Here is a 24,717-nt window from a genome sequence, read left to right as displayed (position 1 = left end):
TAGTCAAGGCTATGGTTTTTCCAGTGGTCACGTGTGCATGTGAGAGTTGCATCATAAAGAAAGGTGAGAGCAGAAGAACTGATGCTTCTGAGCTGTGGTGTTAGAGAAGACTCTTGAGAGTCCCTTGGACTGCAAGGAGATCCAACCAGTCTATCCTAAAGGAGATCAGTCCTGGGTGTTCATTGGAGGGACTGATGTTGAAGCTGAAACTCCAATACTTTGGCAACCTGATGTGGAGAGCTCACTCATTTGAAAAGACCCTGATGCTGGGAGGGATTGGGGGTAGGAGGAGAAGGGGACGACAGAGGATGAGATGGTTGCATGGCATCACCAACGCAATGGACATGGGTTTGGGTGGACTCCGGGAGTTGGTGATGGACAGGGAGGCCTGGCGTGCTGCGGTTCATGGGGTCACATAGAGTCGGACACGACTGAGTGACTGAACTGAACTGAACTAAATGGAAAATTCATATACCATATGTTTCCATGTCCCTCATCCTCTCCTGCATGCTGATTCCCAAGGATGGTAAATTATAGCACTACTCTCTAGGAACACCTTCAAGGCTGGCACATACTACTGGATAAGACCAAACCTTTGTTGTCGGTGGTGTTATTTAGTCGCTAAGTTATGTCTAACTCTTGTGACCCCAGGGACTACAGCCCACCAGGCTCCTCTGTCCATGGTATTTCCCACACAAGAATACTGCAGTGGGTTGCCATTTCCTTCTCCAGGGGATCTTCCCAACCCAGGGATCAAACTCACATCTCTTGTGTCTCCCTGCCTTGGCAGGTGGATTCTTTACCACTGAGCCACCTGGGAAGCCCAATATGATGCCTGTGTGCACAAAAAGCATAGCTGACTTAAAAGAATTAAAGGGATCTGCAGTCTTTCAACTGAACTTGCTGCTTCCAGAGTCTCCCAGAGTGGAACTTTTAGGTCTTCAATCTGCAGGCAAATGGAAGAGAAAAATACAGCCAGGGTTGGAAGAAATTTGAGAGATGAGGAGTTGTATTTGAGACCTACTCAGTCTGAGGGCAGAACTCCACATGTAGAGATCCAACCACACTTTATTTGTAGCATGTAGGATCTAGTTCCCTCACCAGGGATCGAACCTGAGTCCCCTGCATTGGGAGTGCAATGTCTTAGCCACTGGACCACCAAGGAAGTTCCTAACCACAGTTTAAATCCAGGTTTGGAGAGCCTCCAGACGCTGGCTGGAATTGCCCCACTCATCCTTGATGGTTTGACAAACGAGATTATTTCTTACAGCACAGCCACCTATGCACCTAATAGTTCTGAACGATTAGACACATACAGCACTTGGAAGGAAGGGAAACCTCTCTGTTCAGATTGTTCTACGTCACTGCCAGGTAGCCCTCTGGGTACATGAGAGCCCCTGAAGTGACAAGACTGGCCCTGGGAATAACGTTGTAACCACAGGATCTCTCTGCAACTTCCCATCCCATCAACCAAACCACTAAATGGCACCCTTGAGGAACCGTGGCATGCTCTCTAATTCCCAGTTTGAGATGGAAAATGAAGCAGCCAATAAATGTACCTTTCTCACTCACGAAATTTGAAACTCAGGATTCTTCACCATATCAAATCCTAAACTCTTTTTCCAAATGGACAAACTGCACACAGAAGCTCACATTCCTCGGCATGTAGAGACTGAAATCGCTAGATTATCAAATATGCACCGGCTCTGCCAAGGGAAGGGCCACCACCCATTCTGCACATCAAAACACGTCCCCAAATTCCTCTGTGTTTTATTTAGAGAAGAACAGGGTGCAGACTCTAAGAACTTCATTTCTTTCACGTCAGATGCATGCCGAGGAAATAATGCTGATGTTAATCCAAGGAACTTGGAAGTGAAACAAAATTCCTCCAGGACTGTGGACGGGCTTCTCATTTTTCCTTCGTGTTTTTCCAGATTTACAGAATTGACTGCAGCACCGTGTACAAGAATAGCCGTCTGGCCTCTCTATACTAGTCAAAAAAGAAAGAAAACAACTCATCTGATAGTTTTTAAGTGGTGCAAATGTCTCTCCAGCCCAGAATGCCTTACTGGGCTAGTCATGGCCTGAAGGCCACATCACAGGCTATACTTCAAGCAGCTCAAGGGCCAGTACCATCTGTGCAACTCTTACATTAAAGCCATCCTAGCCCTAACTCTCCAATCCAACCCAATTAGAATGCTTGTGCAGAGTTCTTCTTAATCACAGAATAAACCCCACCTCAAGTCACTAGTAATAGAATGGCCTGAACTGACAAATGCCGGGGGTAAAGGAACACAAGCTGAGTCCACAAAGATGCAGATGCCTCAAAACAAATGCATAAACCAGGACTCGAGACCCAATACGGAGGGGCTTCCCTGGTGGCCCAGCGGTAAACAATCTGCCCGCCAATGCAGGAGATATGGGTTCAATCCCTGATCTGGAAAGATCCCACATACTGTGGGGCAACTAAGCCTGTGCTGTGCTTAGTCGCTCAGTCGTGTCCGACTCTTTGCTACCCCATGGACTGTAGCCCACCAGGCTCCTCTGTCCATGGGGATTCTCCAGGCAAGAATACTGGAGTGGGTTGCCATGCCCTCCTCCAGGGGATCTTCCCCACCCAGGGATCGAAGCCAGGTCTGCCACACTGCAGGCAGATTCTTTACCATCTGAGCCACCAGGGAAGCCCAACTAAGCCTGTGGGCCACAACTACTGAGCCTGTGCTCTCGAGTCCAGGAGCTGCCACTGCTGAAGCCCACGTGCCCTAGAGCCCACGCTCCACAAGAGGGACCACTGCAATAAGAAGCCTGCACACCTGTAACTAGAGAGCAGCCCCCACTTGCTGCCAACTAGAGAAGAGCCAACACAGCAGCAAAAAACCCTGCATGGCCCAAAACAAATAAATAAAAACTAGAAAAAAAGACCCAATATGGAGCATGACAGACAACCAGATACTGTTGACCAAAGTGATCACGTCATTACGAAAAACGCTTCAGAGGGGAATGATGTGGGCAATGCAGAGAATCCCACAGGGCAGGCACACTTCCTGCCTGACCACCCAAGGCAGACCACCACCCAATCCTCACCGCCACACCCTGCCGCATTCCAGACCTCAGCCACGCTGCACACCTCTACAAACATGGGGAGTCTTTTTGGGTGAGGGTGTCTGTAGAGAGAGAGGAGCTGCCACCGCAGGCTGTCAGATGAGAACGACATTCATTCAAACTTCAGCCACACATCTAAGCAGCTAACACTTCTATATTTGTTTCCTGCTGCTGCTCTAAGGTAAACTACCACCAACTGAGTGGCTTAAAATACCACCAACTTATTATCTTCTATTTCTAGAGGTCAGAAGTCCAGACGGGTCCCTCAGGGCTGTATTCCTTCTGGGGCCCTAGAGGAGAATACATTTGCCGGCTTTTTCAAGCTCCTAAAGGGTGCCCACAATCCTTGGCTCATGCCCCCCAGCCGTCAATCACATCCAACCTCTGCTTCTGTCATTACGTCTCCTCCTCTTACTCTCTTAAGGACCACCATAACTACAATGGGATCACCATGACAACACGGGATAATCTCACCGCCTCAGGATCCTTACTCCCAACTGCGGAGTCTCTTCTGCCACCAAAATTAACATTCACAGGTTATCCGGTAATTAGGAAGGGACATCTTTGGAGAGTCATTACACTGCCTACCATACCTGATAATGTCGGGTACTCTCCTAACCACCTTGTGTTCATTGATTCATCTGGGTATCACCACAACTCCAAGAGGCATGTTCTGTCATCATGCCCACTTTACAGAGGAGGAAACTGAGACACACAGTCAAGCACCTCAGCCAAGATCACACAACCAGTCAACAGTGGAACCAAGAGGTACGCACAACTGCCCAGGTGGAGGCAGGATGAAGAACCCTGCCTGAGGCGCCCCCATCTCCCACTGAGTGCTCCCCAGTGAGACCAGATCCCACGGGAGTCAATCTGAAAATCACAGACAGTCTTCCCCTCACTCTACAGGCAGGGAAGAAAGCACAGCTGTGGACAACTAGCTCAATTTCACACACCTAATTCAAGGAGAGCACTCGCTAGAATCCAGATTTTAGTACAGAATCCAGCCTTGGTTTAGCCTGGTGAGGCAAAGAATGGCAGTGACAGGTACACTCTTAGTGGGGGACACATGGTCCACCAGCTGAATAGCACGTCCCGGAGAGAAGCCGCAAAGGACGTGCACACACACACACACGTGTGTGCACGCATACACATGCTGTGGGATAAGGCGAAGTGCTTAAGTATGAGAAAGAATAACCAGGCTAACACCCGCTCAACTTCTACCTTCTCTAATCACCTGAGAAAACAAGAAATGCTGATGGACCAACAAAGCTGAATAACAAGAACGTATGGTGGAAACGACGGCACCCACTGCAGTGCTCCTGCCTGGAAAACCCCATGGACGGAGGGGCCTGGTGGGCTGCAGTCCATGGGGTCGCGAAGAGTCGGACACGACTGAGCGACTTCACTTTCACGTTTCACTTTCATGCATTGGAGAAGGAAATGGCAACCCACTCCAGTGTTCTTGCCTGGAGAATCCCAGGGACGGGGGAGCCTGGCGGGCTGCCATCTACGGGGTCGCACAGAGTCAGACACGACTGAAGTGACTTAGCAGCAGCAGCAGCAGGATCATTGACACATCCAGAGAAGTACCTAAATCTGAGCAACAAAAACCGGTGGTCCTCAAAGTTTTAGAATAGCAAAGGAAACCACTGACAAAACAAAAAGACAACCTACTAAATGGGAGAAAATATTTACAAATCTTATGACCCATAAGGAGTTAATATCCAACATATATAAACAGCTCATACAACTCAATATTTTTAAAGTGATTTAAAAAATGGGCAGAACTAAATAGACATTTTTCCAAAGATGTATAGATGGCCAGACATATAAAAAGATGCTCAACATCATTAATCAGAGAAATGTAAATTAAAACCACAATGAGATATCACTTCACACCTGTCAGAATGGTTATTATCAGAAAGATCACAAATAACAAATGTTGGCCAGGATGTGGGGGACAGGGAACCCTCGTAAATTGTTGGTAGGAATGAAAACTGGTGCATCCACTGTGGAAAACAGTATGGAGGCGTCTCAAAAAACTAAAAATAGAACTATCATATGACCCAGCAATTCCACTCCTGGGTAGATATCTTAAAAATAAAATGAAAACACTAATTCAAAATGATACACATAGCCCAATGTAAACAGCAGCGTTATTTACAACGGCCAAAATAGGGAAGCAACCTAAGTACCCATCAACAGATGACGGAATACAGGAGGTGTGGTAGAAATACACAACGGATTACTACTCGGCCATTAAAAAGAATGACGTTTTTGCCATTTGTGACAACATGGATGGACCTGCAGGTGTTGTTATACTAAGTGAAGCAAGTCTGACAGAGAAAGACAGCTACTGTACGGTATCACTTACATGTGGAATCTAAAAAACACAACAAGCAAGAATAGTGGAGTGGGTTGCCATGCCGCCCTCCAGGGGATCTTCTTGACCCAGGGATTGAACCCGAGTTTCTTAAGTCTCCTGCACTGGCAGGCGGGTCCTTTACCAATAGTGCCGTGTGGGGAGTCCCAAGGTCATTATGACGGGTCCTAGTTCAATGACGGGTGTCCTTTAAAAAAAAAAAAAAAAAAAAAAAAGGACACGGAAACATGCAAAGAGAGAAGACAAGGTGAAGAGACACAAGGAGATGAGGTCCATCTACCACCAAGGAGCAAGGCCTGGGCCAGGCTCCTCCCTCTCAGCTCCGGGAATGAACCACCTCTGCTGACACCTTGATCTTGGACTTCTAACCTCCAAGACTGTGCAACAGTACATTTCCATTGCTTCAGCCGCCCCATCTGTGGGATTTCTGCTATGGCAGCCCTAGGAAACAAATACACCATGATAGTTTTTTCTTAAGAAAAATAGGTAACCTTGAGGTGCAAGGTAATATACAGAAGACAAGAACACTATTTGCGAGTACTGTTTCCCCAGATCGAGGATGTAAGCTCAATGACAAAACATAATATTATTCAAACATTTCGGAACTGAATATAGTAACTTGGCAAACAAAGCAGTTTCCAAAATATCTTAAGGAAGGGGAGACAGAAAAGAAAAATAAAACCACGTACAGGGAATACTGTCAAGACAAGCTGCCTTGTTAACCACAGCATATGCTTAAGGTCCAAAATAAATATCAGCCAGGATTTAGATGTCAGAGTGTTCACCTGACGGAAAGAATATAAGCTTTCCCACCCTTCAGCCAGTGTGTCACCATTTCACTGCGCGGACTAGATACTCAGCTGCTGACCAAAGCCAAGAGCTGCAGTTTAAGTCTCCCATTTCTCACAAACAAATACTCATTTCCTTTAATATCTTTCATCTTTTTTAACTTTTGGCCATGCCACACAGCATGTCAAATCTTACTTCCCCAACCAGGAACTGAACCCACACCCCTGAACTGGAAGCCAGAGCCTTAACCACTGGACCATTAGGGAAGTCTCTCGTTTCCTTTAAAATAAAATTATTTGAATCAAACATGACTCACTCTAAGGAAGGCCTAACACCTCCCCGTTTGCACCCCAAATTAAGCATTTCACAAGAAATGCCCGATGACTTGCACTGCCCGTTCACTCAGCACGGCCCAGGGCGTGGGATAAAATAAGAAGAGGACGTGACGGCCGACCAAGGAGTCACGGCCCCCACTGGATGGGCGATCACCACCCACTCTGCAGAGTCAAAATGACACATTCCAGTGGAGTTCAGCAGAAAACAAACTTAAAAAAAAAAAAAATTAAAGTCATCAGAAAAAAACAGCAAAGAATGGGGGGGCGGTGAACAGGGTTCCCCAAAAATGAGTTAAATTCATATCATAAACCACAGGGGAGACAGTGAGGTACCATGAACAAAAGGAGGTGAGTCCTTGCGATGGAAAGAGAACTCCATCTATTCTGCGCCCTATGTAAGTTAGGGCCTTTGAATGCGAGCAATAAAGTCACGAGAACATAACTGCAAAGAGCCAGGGAGAAAAAATAGGGAACAACTTGTGCTAAGAACTTGCAGTACAGTCTGCCCTGGGACCCTCTCTCTGCCATTAATACCACGCGGCTGCTCTCTGAGTGTTTACTTTCCTCCCACTTGAAATGGGGTGTTTTCTTCTATTTCACGACAACTCCTCTTGTCAGAATTGCTGCTGCCCCACAGGGTCCGCGGCCTGGCCATTCCTGGAAGGCCGGGGCCTTTCCAGCATCCTCACATCAACTCAGATGCATTCTTTCAACTTCAGCTCTCACTGCTTTTCCCATCTTCGTTCCCGAAGTGAAATTCTCAGGAGACTCCAAACGGCCCTGCTCATTTCTTTCCCACGGAAGGACGTGACACACGCAGCTGTCTAAGGCCCCTCCCCAGCGACATTAGCCAGCCCAGGGACAGGAGAGGAGGAACAGCCCAAGGTCCTCAGAGAGACACCCCCTCACAGAGGCGGAGCCTCTCTCCCTGCTAAGAGCCATGCGGTAGTTGGCAGAGGACATGAGTGAGACTCACATGCAAAGCCAGTGAGTACAAAACATTTCCTTTAGAAATCCTCCTGTGCTGCTGGGGGAAATGTTAATTGGTGCAGCTACTATGGAGAACAGTATGGAGGTGCCTTAAAAAAACTAAAAACTAGAGGTGCCGTATGATCCTTCAAACCCACTCCTGGACACAGACCCAGGGGAAAAAACTCTTAATTCAGAAAAAACATACACCCCTATGTTCATGCCAGCACTATTTATAATAGTCAAGACACGGAAGAAGCAAACTAAATGTCCATCAATAAATGAATGGATAAGATGTGGTACACACACACACACACACACAGGAATATTACTCAGCCATTAAAAAAGATGAAATAATGACATTTCCAGCAACAGGGATACAACTAGAGGTTATCATACTAAGTGAAGTCAGAGAAAGACAAATATCATCTACCACTTATATGTGGAATCTAGAAAAAAAATACACAAATAAATTTATTTACAAAACAAAAATAGACTAACAGAAAACAAACTTATGGTTACCAAAGAGGAAAGGGGATGGGGGAGGATTCAGTTCAATTCGGTTGCTGACTCCTGTCCAACTCTTTGCGACCCCATGAACCGCAGCATCCCAGGCCTCCCTGTTCACCAACTCCTGGAGTCCACCCAAACCCATGTCCATTGAGTCGATGATGCCATCCAACCGTCTCATCCTCTGTCATCCCCTTCTCCTCCTGCCCTCAATCTTTCCCAGCATCAGGGTCTTTTCAAATGAGTCAGCTCTCCGCATCAGGTGGCCAAAGTACTGGAGCTTAAGCTTCAACATCAGTCCACCAATGAACACCCAGGACTGATCTCCTTTAGGATGGACTGGTTGGATCTCCTTGCAGTCCAAGGAACTCTCACGAGTCTTCTCCAACACCACAGTTCAAAAGCATCGATTCTTCAGCGCTCAGCCTTCTTCACAGTCCAACTCTCACATTCATACATGACCACTGGAAAAACCATAGCCTTGATTAGATGGACCTTTGTTGGCAACGTAATGTCTCTGCTTTTGAATGCGCAATCTAGGTTGGTTATAACTTTCCTTCTAAGGAGTAAGCGTCTTTTAATTTCATGGCTGCAATCACCATCTGAGTGATTCTGGAGACCAAAAAAATAAAGCCTGACACTGTTTCCACTGTTTCCCCATGTACCTGCCATGAAGAGATGGGACTGGATGCCATAATCTTAGTTTTCTGAAAGTTGAGCTTTAAGCCAACTTTTTCACTCTCCTTTTTCACTTTCATCAAGAGGCTTTTTAGTTCCTCTTCACTTTCTGCCATAAGGGTGTCATCTGCATATCTGAGGTTATTGATATTTCTCCCTGAAATCTTGATTCCAGCTTGTGCTTCTTCCAGCCCAGCATTTCTCATGATGTACTCTGCATGTAAGTTAAATAAACAGGATGACAATATACAGCCTTGACGTACTCCTTTTCCTATTTGGAACCAGTCTGTTGTTCCATGTCCAGTTCTAACTATTGCTTCCTGACCTGCATACAGATTTCTCAAGAGGCAAGTCAGGTGGTCTGGTATTTCCATCTCTTTCAGAATTTTCCACAGTTTATTGTGATCCACACAGTCAAAGGCTTTGGCATAGTCAATAAAGCAGAAATAGATGTTTTTCCGGAACTCTCTTGCTTTTTCCATGATCCACGGATGTTGGCAATTTGATCTCTGGTTCCTCTGCCTTTTCTAAAACCAGCTTGAACATCTGGAAGTTCACGGTTCATGTATTGCTGAAGCCTGGCTTGGAGAATTTTGAGCATTACTTTACTAGCATGTGAGATGAGTGCAATTGTGTGGTAGTTTGAGCATTCCTTGGCATTGTCTTTCTATGTAACTGTAATGAAAACTGACCTTTTCCAGTCCTGTGCCCACTGCTGAGTTTTCCATATTTGCTGGCATATTGAGTGCAGCACTTTCACAGCATCATCTTTCAGGATCTGAAATAGCTCAACTGGAATTCCATCACCTCCACTAGCTTTGTTCATAGTGATGCCTCCTAAGACCCACTTGACTTCACATTCCAGGATGTCTGGCTCTAGATGAGTGATCACACCATCGTGATTACCTTGGTTGTGAAGATCTTTTTTGTACAGTTCTTCTGTGTATTCTTGCCACCTCTTCTTAATATCTTCTGCTTCTGTTAGGTCCATACCATTTCTGTCCTTTATTGAGCCCATCTTTGCATGAAATGTTCCCTTGGTATCTCTGATTTTCTTGAAGAGATCTCTAGTCTTTCCCATTCTATTGTTTTCCTCTATTTCTTTGCATTGATTGCTGAGGAAGGCTTTCTTATCTCTCCTTGCTATTCTTTGGAACTCTACATTCAGATGCGTATATCTTTCCTTTTCTCCTTTGCTTTTCACGTCCCTTCTTTTCACAGCTTTTTGAAAGGCCTCCTCAGACAGCCATTTTGCTTTTTTGCATTTCTTTTTCTTGGGGATGGTCTTGATTCCCATCTCCCGTACAATGTCATGAACCTCCAGGAGTTTGGAATTAGGAGATACACACTATTATATATGAAACTGATAAACAACAAGGTCCTATAGGATAGCAGAGGGAACTATATTCAATATTTTATAATAAACTATAATGGAAAAGAATATGAAAAAGAATGTGTATGTGTGTATATATATATATATGTATATACAACTGAATCATTTTGCAGTACACCAGAAACACAATACTGTAAATGAACAAAAGTTCAATTTTTTTTGAAAAAATAATTTTTTTAAAAAACCACATCTTTGGGACTTCCCTGGCAGTCAAGCATTAAAACTCATGCTCGCACTGCAAGGCTAGGCATTCAGTCTTTGGGGTGGGGAATGTAGACCCTGCATGTCACATGGTACAACCATAAACAAACCAAACAAACAAAACACAGAAAAACACCACATCTTTAAAGGCCAAAATTAATTCTGAAGGTTATTCCATGTTATCATATAAAATTCCACCAAAAAAAGTCCCTAAAGGCAGAAACCAGCCCACTGAAAAAAGTGTAACAGGCAGGGCCTCAGTCCACAGATGGGCAATTTTAATGTGAGGGACTATGCTCAACATACAGAAATGTCAACACTCATCACTGACTAGAAAAGCATTTGCAATTCAGCATGCCCAAATGGTCTAGGTGTTTGCCTCACCATCAAGTATTTATCGAGCACTTCAGATGTGCTGGTCACTGCTCCATGGAAAGACTCTGCATGTTATTAGCTCCTTCAGTCCTCCCTACACCCAGGTGGGTAAGCATTTCCCACGGCATGTTATGGACAAGCGCAAGAAGACAGAGTGTTAAGTCATGGAGCCAGGATTTGAACCCAGGAGCCAGCTTTCGTTTTAACCCATCACAACCTGCTGCCTTGGGACTTCCCTGGTTGTCCAGTGGTTAAGGCTCTGTGCTTCCAATGCAGGGGGCACAGGTTCAATCCCTGGTTGGCACGGCAGCAGGTACAGCCAAAAAGTTTTTAAAAAACTGGGAAAAGAAAACACACACACAGCATCTGCTACCGCATCGCAGGAAACACAAACTATAGAGGCCACCACAACGTGGACACGAGCTGCTTTCCTCACAATGCCCTTACAACACACACACACAGATAATCAAAGAGCTTTCTAGATGGTGTTGAAATGTTGAGGAGGGGTCGGGAATTTTCAGTAAAGGTTTTTGGGCCAGCCCCCAGGAGAGGAAAGCTTCCCGGGATGAGAACGAGCTCTGCAGAGGAAGCCCCAGCCAACAGGAAGGAGGAAACAGCAAACGTGGAAAAGCTGTGAGGAAACCAGTGTGCAGGCTGGGCGGCGAGGCCTGTGAGGGCTGCCTCTCAGCTCAGGCTTCCTCAAGGAGGGCCAGCAGATGCGCCAGGACCCCGGGCAGCAGACCCCACACAAGCCAGGGCTCTAGGGCCACCCTGCCACACACAGGGACCTCCCACAAACGCCCTGCTCACAGAGGGAGGTTACAGGAAGAAGATACACGGTCAACCCGTGAAGCTGCTTAAAGCCTGAGGAAGGTACCCACGTGTCTACAAAACAGTTTAGAAGGTAAGCCCCCCACCAAAATCATAACCAGTTTCAAAATAATCTTCATTTAGCAATACTTAAATTTATGATCAGAAAAAAGCAAGCTGAAGTCAAACAAAACCAAAGAATAATTGACAGCTGATCATCAGGATGGGCAGAGATCTCGGCATGCCTGTCTGTGACAGTTTATTTTACGTGTGACCTGGGCCGGGCCTGGGGATGCCTAGTTAGCACATTAAGTCTCACTTCTAGGCTTCGTTGTAAAGTGTTTCCAGAAGAACTTACATTCCAGTTGGCAGCCTGAGCAAAGCAGATGGCTTTCCCCCGTGTGGGTGGACACCATCCATCCACAAATAAACACACACACACAAATTCAGTGTCACCAGTGATGAAAGGAAATTTTAAGTCACAGCTTTTACACGTGATGGCCAACACTATTTTAAACCATAAAATTCAATCTCTGCAAGTATATGGATGAGCCCTTTCATATACTCGTAGAAAGAAAGAAATGAAGAACCTTCACCCCACTACTGCCACATCTCCCTTGCTGCTGCTGCTGCTGCTGCTAAGTCGCTTCAGTCGTGTCCAACTCTGTGTGACCCCAGAGATGGCAGCCCACCAGGCTCCCCCGTCCCTGGGGTTCTCCCTAATTCCCCGCAAAAGAGGAAAATGTAAATAATCTGGCATTGCAAAATGACAAATTTCTTTTGCATCCACAAAAGAGATATCATATGAGCAGCATTTCCAGAGCAAACACTCAGATAGCCAGTATAAGTAGTATTGACAGCAGATATGCCAATCTCTGAACATTTGACACAGTCCACAAAGTACAGTTAGTTGTTCTTTGAAAAAGTCCGGTCACAAAGCTCCTTGGAGACAGAAAAGCACAGTGAATCAAGCACCAGCGTGACTTCTGGTGTCAGACAGACGGGCTCACACACTAGCATCAGTGGTGACCAGCTGGGTGAACCTGGGCAAGTGACCACCCATTCAACCCTCAGTTTCAACACTGACAACTTGGGGATAATCCTGGATTTTCTATAACAAATGGCAGCAAAGGAAATTATTCAATCAAAGATTACTAAGTTATCCTGTCTGGGTGACACAACAAAAAGGGAAGTTGAGAGAGGAAGTAAATTTTTTTTAATTGAAGTATGGTTGATTTGCAATGCCACATCGGTCTCTGGTGTACGGCAAAGTGATTCCGGAAGTAAGTCCCCTTGTATCATTTCTTTTTAGATTCCACATGCCATACAATATTTCTCCTTCTCTGACTTACTTCACTCAGTTTAACAATCTCTAGGTCCATTCACGCTGCTGCCAACAGCATGATTTCATTCTTTTTTGGCTGAATAATACTCCATTGTATATATGAACCACATCTTTATCCATGTATCTGTCAATGGACACTTAGTTTGGCTATTGTAAATAGCACTGCTATAAACACTGGGGTGCATGTGTCTTTCTGAATTAAGAGTTTTCTCTGGATATATGCCCAGGAGTGGGAGGTTTTAAGAAGTAATATCCCCTGCCTCACTAAGAAAACTTTCGGGCACTGTACTTTGATTGGACCACATTTGAAGGGGACACTGGCAAAACCAAACATCCAGAAAAAAGTTAAGAGGATGATGAGTCCAAAAACCCCACTGATTAAGACTCGCTGTTAGAAAGGTAGAATCACAACTTCTGTTTCGCAATTGTGAAGGTGTGCTCAGTCCTCAGTGGCGTCCAGCTCTCTGCGACCCCATGGACTGCAGCCCGCCAGGCTTCTCTGTCCATGGAATTTCCCAGGCAAGAATATTAGAGTGGGTTGCCATTTCCTTCTCCAGGGGATCTTCCCATTCCAAGAATTTAACCCATGTCTCCTGCACTGGCAGGTAGATTCTTTACCACTGAGCCACCTGGGGGCCCCCTCCTGAATTGTGGGGGATGTTAATTAAGAATTCTTCGATTCACCCTACATGATCTAGAAAACCCAATATAGGAAGAAGCTAAAGGAGGCAGATCTGGTTTAGGATAAAGCAGAACCTGCCAACTGTAATGCAATGGGCTTCCTCACTGAAAACAATTATGAGACCTCTTCACTGTTTGTATCATGGAGATACTGCTGAGGATGGGAGGTCAGAACAGGGGTCCAAAAGGGTCCCTGTCCAATGCTAACATTTTCTGATTCTAAGTCAATCAACAGTGAACTATTAGCATCCATACTACTATCTCACCAGTGGCATCAGAGCTCAACTATTAATACAGTACATGCATCATGGATCAGAGAAGCGGGTTTGAAAAACTAACCATTATACTGCATAGGCTTTTTTTTATGATTATGGTATATGGAATTTTTAATGAAATTTTACTCCAAATTCCCAGCAAATGATTTTAGCACATGGATTGCCGAGGCAAGTGTTTTATCATAAGTGATTGGAAAAATTCTACAAAGCACAATATGTTTAATTCTTTCTTCAGTAGGGATCATAGATTTTACCTTTTCAGCAAAAATCCATGAGTAGGAAAGAGGAAGAAAAAAGCAGAAAAAGAGAAACAAGTGCACGGGTACAAGCGAGCGTCGCCCTTTCTTCAGGCTTCTACGGTCATTACTACCCAAGCAGCACTAAAAAGAGCCTGCATTTAACCCTGTTTATCGTATCTCATTCTTGTGGAGCCTCAGGGAAAGTCTTAGGGGAAAAAGTAAACGCTTCCCTTCTCAGATCTCCAAAGAGTTTTGGCATCAGTTCATCTCTGACCCTGTATTATACAGATTATAGTCTGTAAAACCTTGGAGACTTAAAAAAAAAAAAATACAACCAACCAAAGAGTTAACGTCTGAATCGACCCATTTCTCCAACTCTGCCATACAGGAAAACGCTTCCCAGGGAAACACTAGAAGTATCTAATGTCGATGGAGGATACAGAGATTACACGTTAACAAACCACACAGAATGCTAAGCTATAATATTAATTTGTTTGGGCAGCACCTTCGATCTTTGTTCCATTCTCCACTTTCTTTGAAGTAGAATATGAATGGTGATAACTAGCAGAAGACTTTTCTTTTGCAAGAAGGAACATTTTGTAAGGTTACTCAGATGTTTTATAGTAAAAATAGAAGGTATACCCAGGAATCAAACCGGGGTCTTCTGCACTGCAGGCGAATTCTTTACCAGCTAAGCTACCAGGGAAGCCCATGATTATCTTGGACTTTATAAGAAATGATTACTATTAAAATGGGGACAAATACACAGCATGGCATTCAACCTCAATGTAATGTAATGTAGGACTAGATTATTTTCCTCTTGTATTCAGATAGGTTTTTCATTTGGGCAATAAATTCTTTGGTGGGTTAATGTTCTAAAGCCCAGAGCCCTGCAGCACTGCAAAGGTCACTTCTCTTCCGGACAACTCTCTGATTTGCTACAAGGAAACACATATTGGCTTTCTCATTAAGAACCTGAGTCAAATCTGGATTACGCAATTAACTAGAACTGCACCCCTGAAATCAGTCCCCTAACCTGACTGGGTCTCAAGTTTCCTGATCTATTATCAATATAAAATGAGAGCGCTCAATGATATGTTTTGGCCAATGCAGGAAAAGCAATGCTAATTTTCCTGACATTTTTTAATTCCTTTGAAAAAAATCCAACACTTAACCATGGATGCTTAGGGATAAAAATAACATAGACTTATTTCCCCTGATCCTCCCAGCTAAATCCTAAAAACCCTGGAGGACTTCCCTGGTGGTCCAGTGGACTAGAATCTGCCTGCCAATGCAGGAGACACAGGTTTGATCCCTGGTCCTGGAAGATCCCACAAGCCATGGAGAAACCAAGCCTGTGCACCACTGCTGAGCCCACGAGCTGCAACTGCTGAAGCACGCACACCCCAGAGCCTGTGGTCCACAGCAAGAGAACCGCCGTGAAGAGAGCCCCACGCACCACAACCAGTGAGTAACCCCCGCTCTCCGCAACGAGAGAAAGCCTGAGCAGCGATGAAGACCCAGTGCAACCAATAAACAAACAAAAACAAAAACCCTGGAAATAACGGAAGAAAAGCCAGAGGAGAACTCTGAAAGGTGGCAGGAAGAAAGCAAATCAGTTTGTGACTCCAAGACTTAAGGAGCCACACAGCAAAGGACTGAAGAAGGCGGCCGCTCGGACCCACCAGGTCCCAACCCCCATTCTAACAAGAGCAGACCACACATGGAGGCTCAGTCCTACCCCAAAGGAAGGAGGCCCTACAGCAACATCAGGCAGGTCCCACACCATCCAAAAGGGGGTCCATCTGAAGCCCCACCAGCAATAAGCAACTCGGGGAGCCAAGACCCAGAAACTACAACAGGCAGACACACAACGAACCCAGCCACGCACGGCCCAGCGCAGGAAGCCTCTTTGGCTCCACAGACACCCCACTTCCCCTGCCCAGAGACCTCAGAGGGGCCATGCAGCACCTGCAGATGTCTCACCTCAACAAGCCACCAGATCAAGAAAAGCTATCTATCCCCCTACACCCACAGGCAGGGGAGAGCCACTACCTTCAAGGAAGCTTCTAGTCCCCAGACAGCTGAGTCTACCTTCCTCCATCAAGACATGCTCAGTGGCCCCATTTAGGGAAACCCCTTCTGCCCCCTCAACCAGTAAGAGCAAGGAGCTCCAGTGATACCTGGTCAACCAAGGAGATTAATTAACCCTGAAAAGGCTCTGAAATTAACCGATCATTGGAACCACAGCCCACAAATGTGCTAAAACTAAAGAGGGTGACTGTTGGCTAAAATACACAAGTGGGACCCAGAATATTCTAATCTGTCCAAGCAAAATGGATGGACACAACAGAAAAATCACCCGTCAGACCAAGAACCAGGAAAGCCACAAGCTGAAGGACAAAAGCCAATCCACTGATGCCAATCCAGAGATAAGTGAGCTGCTGGAAGCACCTAATAAGGGTTTAAAGCATAAAAGTCATAAAAGTGCTTCAAGAATCTATTACAACTTCTGTTACAACAAATTTAATAATAGAAATTCTTGGCAAAGAAACAGGAGATAGAAACATAACCAAATAGAGATTATATAGCTGGGAAATATAGTAATAAAAGTAAAAGCTCACAGAATAGGCTCAATAGTACAGTGGAGATGAAAGAGAACAGAATCTATGAACTTGAGGAAAAAACAAACAGGATTAACGCAATCTGAAAAACAGCAAAAAATATGCTGAAAAGATGAACACAGTCTCAGGGACCGACACAGTCTCAGGGAACAACAAAAGAGCTAACTAACATCTGTATCATCCGAGTCCCAGAGAGGAGAGGATAAATGGGGTGAGGCTAAAAGAGTGTTCAAAGAAATGATGACTGAAAACCTCCCAAATTTGGTAAAAGTCACAGACATACAGATTTAAGAAAGCTGGGCAAATTCTTGAGTCAGGATAAATCCAAAGAAACCTACGCAGAAGCTAGGGTCAATGGTAAAATATTATAACATCCTACATAAACATTTGAAAACTAAGGACAAAAAATCCGGAAGGCAGGCAGAGAGAAATGACATGCCATCAGGAAGGGAACACCAGTTCAAATGACAATGAACTTTCCATCTGAAACCATGGAGGTTAAAGGAAGTAGCACATTTTTTAAGTGCTGAAAGAAAAGAATTTTCAACTGAAAATTCCATGCCCAACAAAAGTATCCTTCAGGGACGAACAGCAAATGGACATTCTCAAAGGTAACTAAAGGAATGTGTCACTAACAGACCTACTTTTAAACAACAAATGAGTTTTAATTAAGGAATTCTATTTTTCTACAGAGACGACTCAAAATTATTTATAAGACCACCTCTTACCTTCAGAGTTTATAATCTAAGTAGGGAGAGATGACCCATACACAACAGAAGTGTCAATAATAATTGAAGATGTTCTATAAATGCCACAGCCAATGGCTAACACACACACACAGTTCAGAGGTAGTTGCCCATATTCTGGGCTTCCATAATGACAGAAAAATTTCACAGCCAAGGGATGAGAAGATGGCCCTTGAACAATGCACTGCATTTAAATAGAGCTAATGAAAGGGTGTGTCCCTCATTAAAAAATTACCCAAGCAGAACTAAAGAGGTGGGAAGTGGCAAGTGTGTTTACAGGGAGGATCTATTTGTCTGACATGTGATAAGAGCCTGACCAAGGGACAGAAGAATTAGGCACCATTCCTGGTCCTCAGTGTAATGGGAGCGATGCAGAGGGAAACAGGGTAGTAGAAGCCCAGAAGAGTACTGACTGGACAGTCATCAGCAAACCCAGCAGAAGGTACCACCTTCCTGGGAAAGGTAGGGAAGGCTTTGCAGGGGTGGTGACAGCTGAGCTGGATCTTAATACCTGACACAGAAATGACACATCAGAAAAAAAAATGAGAGTCAGTACATGGGGCCAGGAAATGACTAAGATCTCGAGGTGTGCTCTGATATGCAGTATGGTGGGGCAGTGGGAGGATGAGGCACGCCTCATGCAGCCTGGGTCAGTGGTAAGGACCTGGGCCGGGAAACTGGATTTCCATCTTGAGGGTGAGAAGGAGTCACAGAAGAATTTTAAGCAGAGGAATAATACTGGGGAGGGGTGGGTTTATTAATTTTGAGGACCCTATATGGAATCAAAGGGAAGGAAAAGAGACAAGAGGAAGGAGGATCAGTTAAGATCACTCAGTGGATTCTGATCCAACAGAAGTTTGGATGCACAACGTGCAAGGCTCCAGGTCAGATGCTTAAAACACAATGACAACTGACTTCTCTCTCTTGTCTTCCAAACCCAGAGCATCCCTGGTAGGACAGAAAGGACAAGAAGGCAGAAACCACATTCTAAACTCATTTCAAAGCGAGAATCAGCATAACCTGTGAGAGAAGAGCCAGATGATGTGAAGGAAAAGACAAGAATGAGGTTTTTACATTAAGAAGGGTAAAAAGTGGGCAGTATCTCCACTCTTGAAATAGAGGAGGAAAGAGGTGGAGTAGGGTTTGGGTGGAAGGTTAAGTAGGAACAGATTCCCTAAGAATCTGTTCTGGCAGCATCTCTTCCAAGAGGACCCTTGAGACAGCCTCGCCACTCACTAGGCTGAGGTCTCCCTTTCCACCATGTTCAGAAACCAAAATCTACTCACAGCTATACTGACTGATTTTACCACACTGTATTACGTTAATGTACGTGTCAGTCTCTCCTAGTAGGTTCCCCAAAGGCATAATTTATATGTACCTTTGTATGTCTACTGTATGCCAGTCAGTAGGTAGGGCTTCAATAAACATCAAAAAATGGAGAAAATATAGGAAACTCCATATTGTAGCAAAACCACTGTATATTTACTTTCTAGTGCATTCTTAAATCATTCCTCCTCTACTATCAGAACAGAGAGAAAATATTTAAATAAACAGCTCTGGGTATTCTATCTGTGACTAAAAAGTCTGAGAAAATTAATCATGTTCCCGCAAAACATAAAGGACGGCATTATAACGTTCAATCAAAAGAATACAAGCCTGAGGTTCCAGCAGGTCTTCCACGAGCCATTTATTGAGCATCAGCTACATCCAAGGTGCCATGGTGACTACCACACAGCTCCCACCTTCCAGGAGCTCACACTCTGGAAGCTCCCTGTCAATTGCAGTAGTAAACACTGCTTCACAGAGAAATGTCTGTAATAAGCACATGCAAAGAAACAACACTGCTAATTAGAAGAGAAATGAAAATCATAACTGCAAGGAAGCATCACCTCACACCAGGAAGAACGGCCATCATCAAATATCTACAATCAATCAATACTGGAGAAGGGTGAAACAAGGAGGACCCTCCTACACTGCTGGTAGAAATGGAAATTGGTACAGCCACTAAGGAAGGAAAATAGTATGGAGGTGTCCTAAAAAAACTAAAATCAAGAGTTACCACATGATCCAGCAACCCCACTCCTGGGCATATACCCCGACAAAACTCTTAACTTGGAAAGACACTGACCCCAGTGTTCACTGTAGCACCATTTACAACAGCCAGGACGTGGAAGCCACCTAAACATCCATCAACAAGTGAATGAATATGTAATACAATGGAATATCACTCAGCCATAAAGAAGAATGAAATAATGCCATCTGCAGCAACATGGAGGAACCCAGAGATTATTATACTAAGTGAAGTCAGAGAGTAAGTCATATGATATTATAGATGGAATTTTAAAATAGGATACAAATGAACTTACTGACAAAACAGACTCACAGACAGAAAACAAACTTAAAGTTACCAAAAGGGGAAGGGTTGGCGGAGATAAATTAGGAGTTAAGGATTAGCAGATACAAACTATTACCTATGAAATAGATAAACAAGATAGAAACTAATACATCAGATCAGATCAGTCACTCAGTCGTGTCCGACTCTTTGTGACCCCATGAATCGCAGCACGCCAGGCCTCCCTGTCCATCACCAACTCCCGGAGTTCACCCAAACTCATGTCCATTGAGTCAGTGATGCCATCCAGCCATCTCATCCTCTGTCGTCCCCTTCTCCTCCTGCCCCCAATCCCTCCCAGCATCAGAGTCTTTTCCAATGAGTCAACTCTTCGCATGAAGTGGCCAAAGTACTGGAGTTTCAGCTTTGGCATCATTCCTTCCAAAAGATAAACAAGGTCCAACTGTATGGAAAAGGAATTATACTCAATATCTCGTAATGAAGTGGGAAAACTGTGAAGTACAGTATACATATTATATATGCATGTATACCTGTATATATATGAATACTACACTTCAATAAAAAAGAAGAAGAAAGAAAATTCTATGTCCTCTGAAGACCCATAACCCCTAGAAAGCCCCCTGAAGGTCTCATGAGCAGGCCAAGCGCCGGCCTTCAGGCAAAGGAATTTGGGGCTACAGCAGAACAGAGATGATCTAATAAGTTTTAAAGGGAAAATAATGGGAATAGGAAGAAAACAACATAACTAGGCTAAAAGGAAAAAAGCAAGGACACTACATCCTTTTAAAAGGTACTTTCGAAAGAAAAGTAGACCACAAAAACTGCAAACGCCACCCGACTGGCAGCTGCTACCTCACAAAGGAGGCCATGGGGGAAATCAATGCTTTGTTAGCTCCGCACTTACCTGGACCTGACTGTCAATGGCAACGTGGCTGGATACTTAGAATACTGAAATGCATACTTCCTTTCACAGTTAAGTATCTATGATGATGGTTTCCCTGATGAATGGCTCAGTGGTAAAGAATCCACCTGCAATGCAGGAGACACGGGTTCGATCCCCGGGTCAGGAAGATCCCCGGAGAAGGAAATGGCAACCCACTCCAGTATTCTTGTCTGGAGAATCCCATGGACAGAGGGGGCTGGCGGGCTACAGTCCAGGGGGTCGCAAAGAGTTGGACACGACCGAGCACCCATGACACACAAAGATGACATGCTGGAGAGAACCCACACAGTCATCAGAAGCATCAATTCACTGGGGCTAAATTTACCATGGTAACTTACATGACAGAAATGCAACAGTGCGAAAACGAACATTCATGTTTCAAACAAACACTTAAGCGCACTGTAATACACTGGTCACTACTTGTAGGATCTTGGGGTACTCTGACCTCTCAGCCTTGTCTCCTCATCTGGAATATGGGGCTAATGGAATACTCGGCACAAATGGGAATAAATCATCTAAAATTCCATACGATAGAACAACACAACAAAAGAATACATACTACGTGATTTCATTTCTAGAAAATACAGAAAGAGGAAAAAATTGCTGCTGGAAGTCAAGCAGGCACAGAGGGGCTTCTGAAGCGTCTGTAATGTGTGGTTTGTTCTCGCTCTGGGTGCTGGTTACCCAGATGTGTACAATTCATGAACATCCACCCAGGTGTATACAGATGAAAGCATACTCTCAGGACTTCCCCAGTGGTCCAGTGGTTAAGACTCCTGGCTTTCACTGCAGGGGATGCAGGTTCAATTCCTGGTCCAGAAACAAAGATCTTGCATGCCGCACCATGCAGCCCCCCCAAAAAAAGTGTATTTCTCTCCATATATGCTAAACTTCAATTAAAAGTTTTGAAAATGAAGATAATTATAGGCTCCTCTTCAAGAGGATGTTGTGAGAATTTAACTGTGTTGTAAACATTAACTGTATAGAAAGTGCTTGTGACCTAATCCATGGGTGAGAGTACATTAAATCTTAGGTACTCCTGTAATCTTCCCAGCGCTGACCACATGAGAAGCTCCGGTAAATGCTCACTGAATGAACAAATCCCTAAGGTGAAATGAAACACTGCCAACCTCTGCCATCCCAAAACTACAGTAAAAATTTACTATAGCACTTATTCTGCACTTTGCACATAACAATTTACATTCAAGCTTGTCACTGCCTACACTTATAACTCCCGAAGGGCAGAGCACACGGTCATCCGTGTATCCTTCACAATGCACAGAACAGCACAGAGGCTCAATAAATGTCTGCTGATTCTGGGATCTGAAGACAATTCTAAGAATGGAAGGATTATTTAAAAATTGTTAAAAAAAAATGCAAAATACCAACCCTTCCAAGTTGTATTTTAAAAAAAATCATTTTCTATTGGAGTACAGCTGATTAACAATGTTGTGACAGTTTCAGGTGAACAATGAAGGGACTCAGTCATACATATACATGTATCCATTCTCCACATACTCCCCTCCCAACCAGGCTGCCACATAATACTGAGCAGAGCTCCATATGCCATATAGTAGGTCCTTGTTGGTTATCCACTTTAAATACAGCCGTGTATACATGTCCATCCCAAACTCCCTAACCATCCCTTCCCCCCAGCAACCATAAATTCCTTCTCTACGTCTGTGAATCTCTTTGTGAATCTCTTTCTGCTTTGCAAGTAAGTTCATTTGTATCATTCCTTTTTACATTCCACATGTCATACAATATTTCCCCTCTGTCTGACTTCACTCAGTATGACAATCTCAAGGTCCATCCATGTAGTTGCAAATGTCATTATTTCGGTTTTTTAACGGCTGAGTAATATTCCATTGTATATATGTACCACATCTTCTGCATCCATTCCTCTTTTGATGGACTTTTAGGCTGCTTCCCTGTCTTGGTTATTGTAAACAGTGCTGCAATAAACAATGGGGTGCGTGCATCCTTTCGGATGTTTTTTTCCAGATACATGTCCAGGAGTGGGACTGTAGGGTCACACGGTAGCTAAGCTTTATTTTTTAACATATTGAAAACCTACCTACTAGGTAAATCTTAAGTAGGTTTAATCATGTCCACGTTTCCACTTGTTCACTCATTCATTCATTCCACAAACACAATGATGTACACAGGTACACAGGATCCTGTGTCCACATTCCAAGAAGCTTACTGTTCAGGAAGATGTGTAAACAGGCATAATTCGTTTCTGGGAGGTACCTCTGCAGAGGGATTTTAGACTAAATCCCTGAGTCGGTGACTCCTTGGATTTTATGCTAATTCTCTGAATTGGTGACTCCTAGAAAACCTGGGCAGCATACCTGTGAACTCTAAGAGGTGAGGGAACCACCCATGCTTTCTAACTTAAGGAAGAGACCAGAGCACGTGGAGCTCCTACCCAGAGTCCGGGCTGAGATGGATAAACCTCTAACTTCTGTGCTGGCAGGCAGGGGTTTTCGGTCCATTTCTTCACCAAGGCTGCAGCCACAGGACAGTCCTGACAAACCAGACCGGGAGGAAGACCACAGCTCCCACTCCTGGCCCAAAGCATCCTTCTCTCTTCTTGTGTTGGTGTGAAGCTATCAAGCATCTTGCTTCTGACTCTGCTGAAAGTTCAGTATATACCTAATATACTGTCTGGAATCATCTTTTCCTCATTGTCAGACTCAAGGGATTTTCCCATATTTTTTAAGCAATCACATCTATGCATTAAAGGTTGTTTATTATAGCTTGCCCAACACTGTGAAGTATTTAGTCAATCAAACCCCTCCTCTATATTTGTAATACATCTTAGTCATAGCTCTCCTAGGACTCTAACAGAGAAAACTCAACCAAAAAGGACCTCACAAGCCAAAACTAAAACACACACAAGGAAAAAAACCCACCATGAACAAAACAGAGCAGATACTACAAAACAGCAGGGATTCAGACTTCTCTGGTGGTCCAGTGGTTAATAATCCACCTGCCAATGCAGGGGACACAGGTTCGATCCCTGGTCTGGGAAGATCCCACATGTCTTGGGTCAAGGAAGCCCATGCACCACAGCTACTGAGCCTGTGCCTTGCAACAAGAGAAGCCACCACAATGAGAAGCGCAGGCATCACAAGCAGAGAAAGCCCCCGTGCAGCACAACCATAAGTAAATAACTGCAGGGATTCAATCTGCTTCGACTGTAAACAACAGACCTATGAGATAGGAAGAGAAACGTTGCAAATGACCTTGCAACCCATTTGGCCACCCAACATCAGGTTCTTTTCACAAATAATGGGAGACCCCAGCAGTGAGCCAAGGAGGTCGATGGGTTCCTCCTCTGCCTGCTTCAGAGCAGCTGGTGTGTTACAAGGAAATCAAATCTTACTACCAATTCTACCAAACCAACAGATGTCTGTTCAAGAGAATTACACACACTAAAAGAACTGCAAGTTGAGAAGAAGCTCTAGAACAACCTTATTCACTGCTTGTGGGAACAAGAATGGTACAACTTGGCGGGGCGGGGGGTGGGGGGGGGTGCAGAATTGGAATTTGCTAAGCAAATTATAATTAGAATATCTAATCCAGCATTTCCTGTCCCAGATAGTATTCAAGAGGCCTTCCTGATCACAGCCGGGAAGACTCACATAAATGAAAAATCATAAAAGAATAGTTCATAACAACAAAACTGGAAATAACCCAAATGCTACTCAAAGGTGAAATGACGGAAAAATAATCACATTGGGGAATGTTACAGGACAGTGAAAATGAATGGACCTAAGTCAAGGTAACAGCCAGGATAAACTATCCTAACAACAAGGAATGAGAAAAGCAAGGCCCAGAGCAAAGCGCATTCCCAGAATTAGATAAGAAGCAATCACAGAGCTCAGGAGAATACATTAAAAAAAAAAACTGGAGGGAAAGGAGAGGCAGAGGAATGAAGCAGGGAGAAACACAGGG

At 44.3% G+C, this 24,717-nt stretch overlaps 1 protein-coding gene and 1 non-coding gene across 6 annotated transcripts in view; both read right to left on the bottom strand.

Moving 5' to 3' along the window:
- The window catches only part of ARHGAP10 (Rho GTPase activating protein 10), a 375,463-nt gene that overhangs the window by 286,325 nt on the left and 64,421 nt on the right, over window positions 1–24,717 (bottom strand). The gene's annotated exons all lie outside the window — the stretch shown is intronic.
- TRNAG-CCC (transfer RNA glycine (anticodon CCC)) lies at window positions 1,093–1,165 on the bottom strand. Its single transcript has one exon. It is a non-coding gene; the product is annotated as a tRNA-Gly (tRNA).

This window comes from Bos mutus, chromosome 17 (genome assembly GCF_027580195.1).
Source record: "Bos mutus isolate GX-2022 chromosome 17, NWIPB_WYAK_1.1, whole genome shotgun sequence".
NCBI lineage: Eukaryota > Metazoa > Chordata > Mammalia > Artiodactyla > Bovidae > Bos > Bos mutus.
Note: the sequence above shows the minus strand (reverse complement) of the source record. Positions and strands in the feature narration are given on the sequence as shown.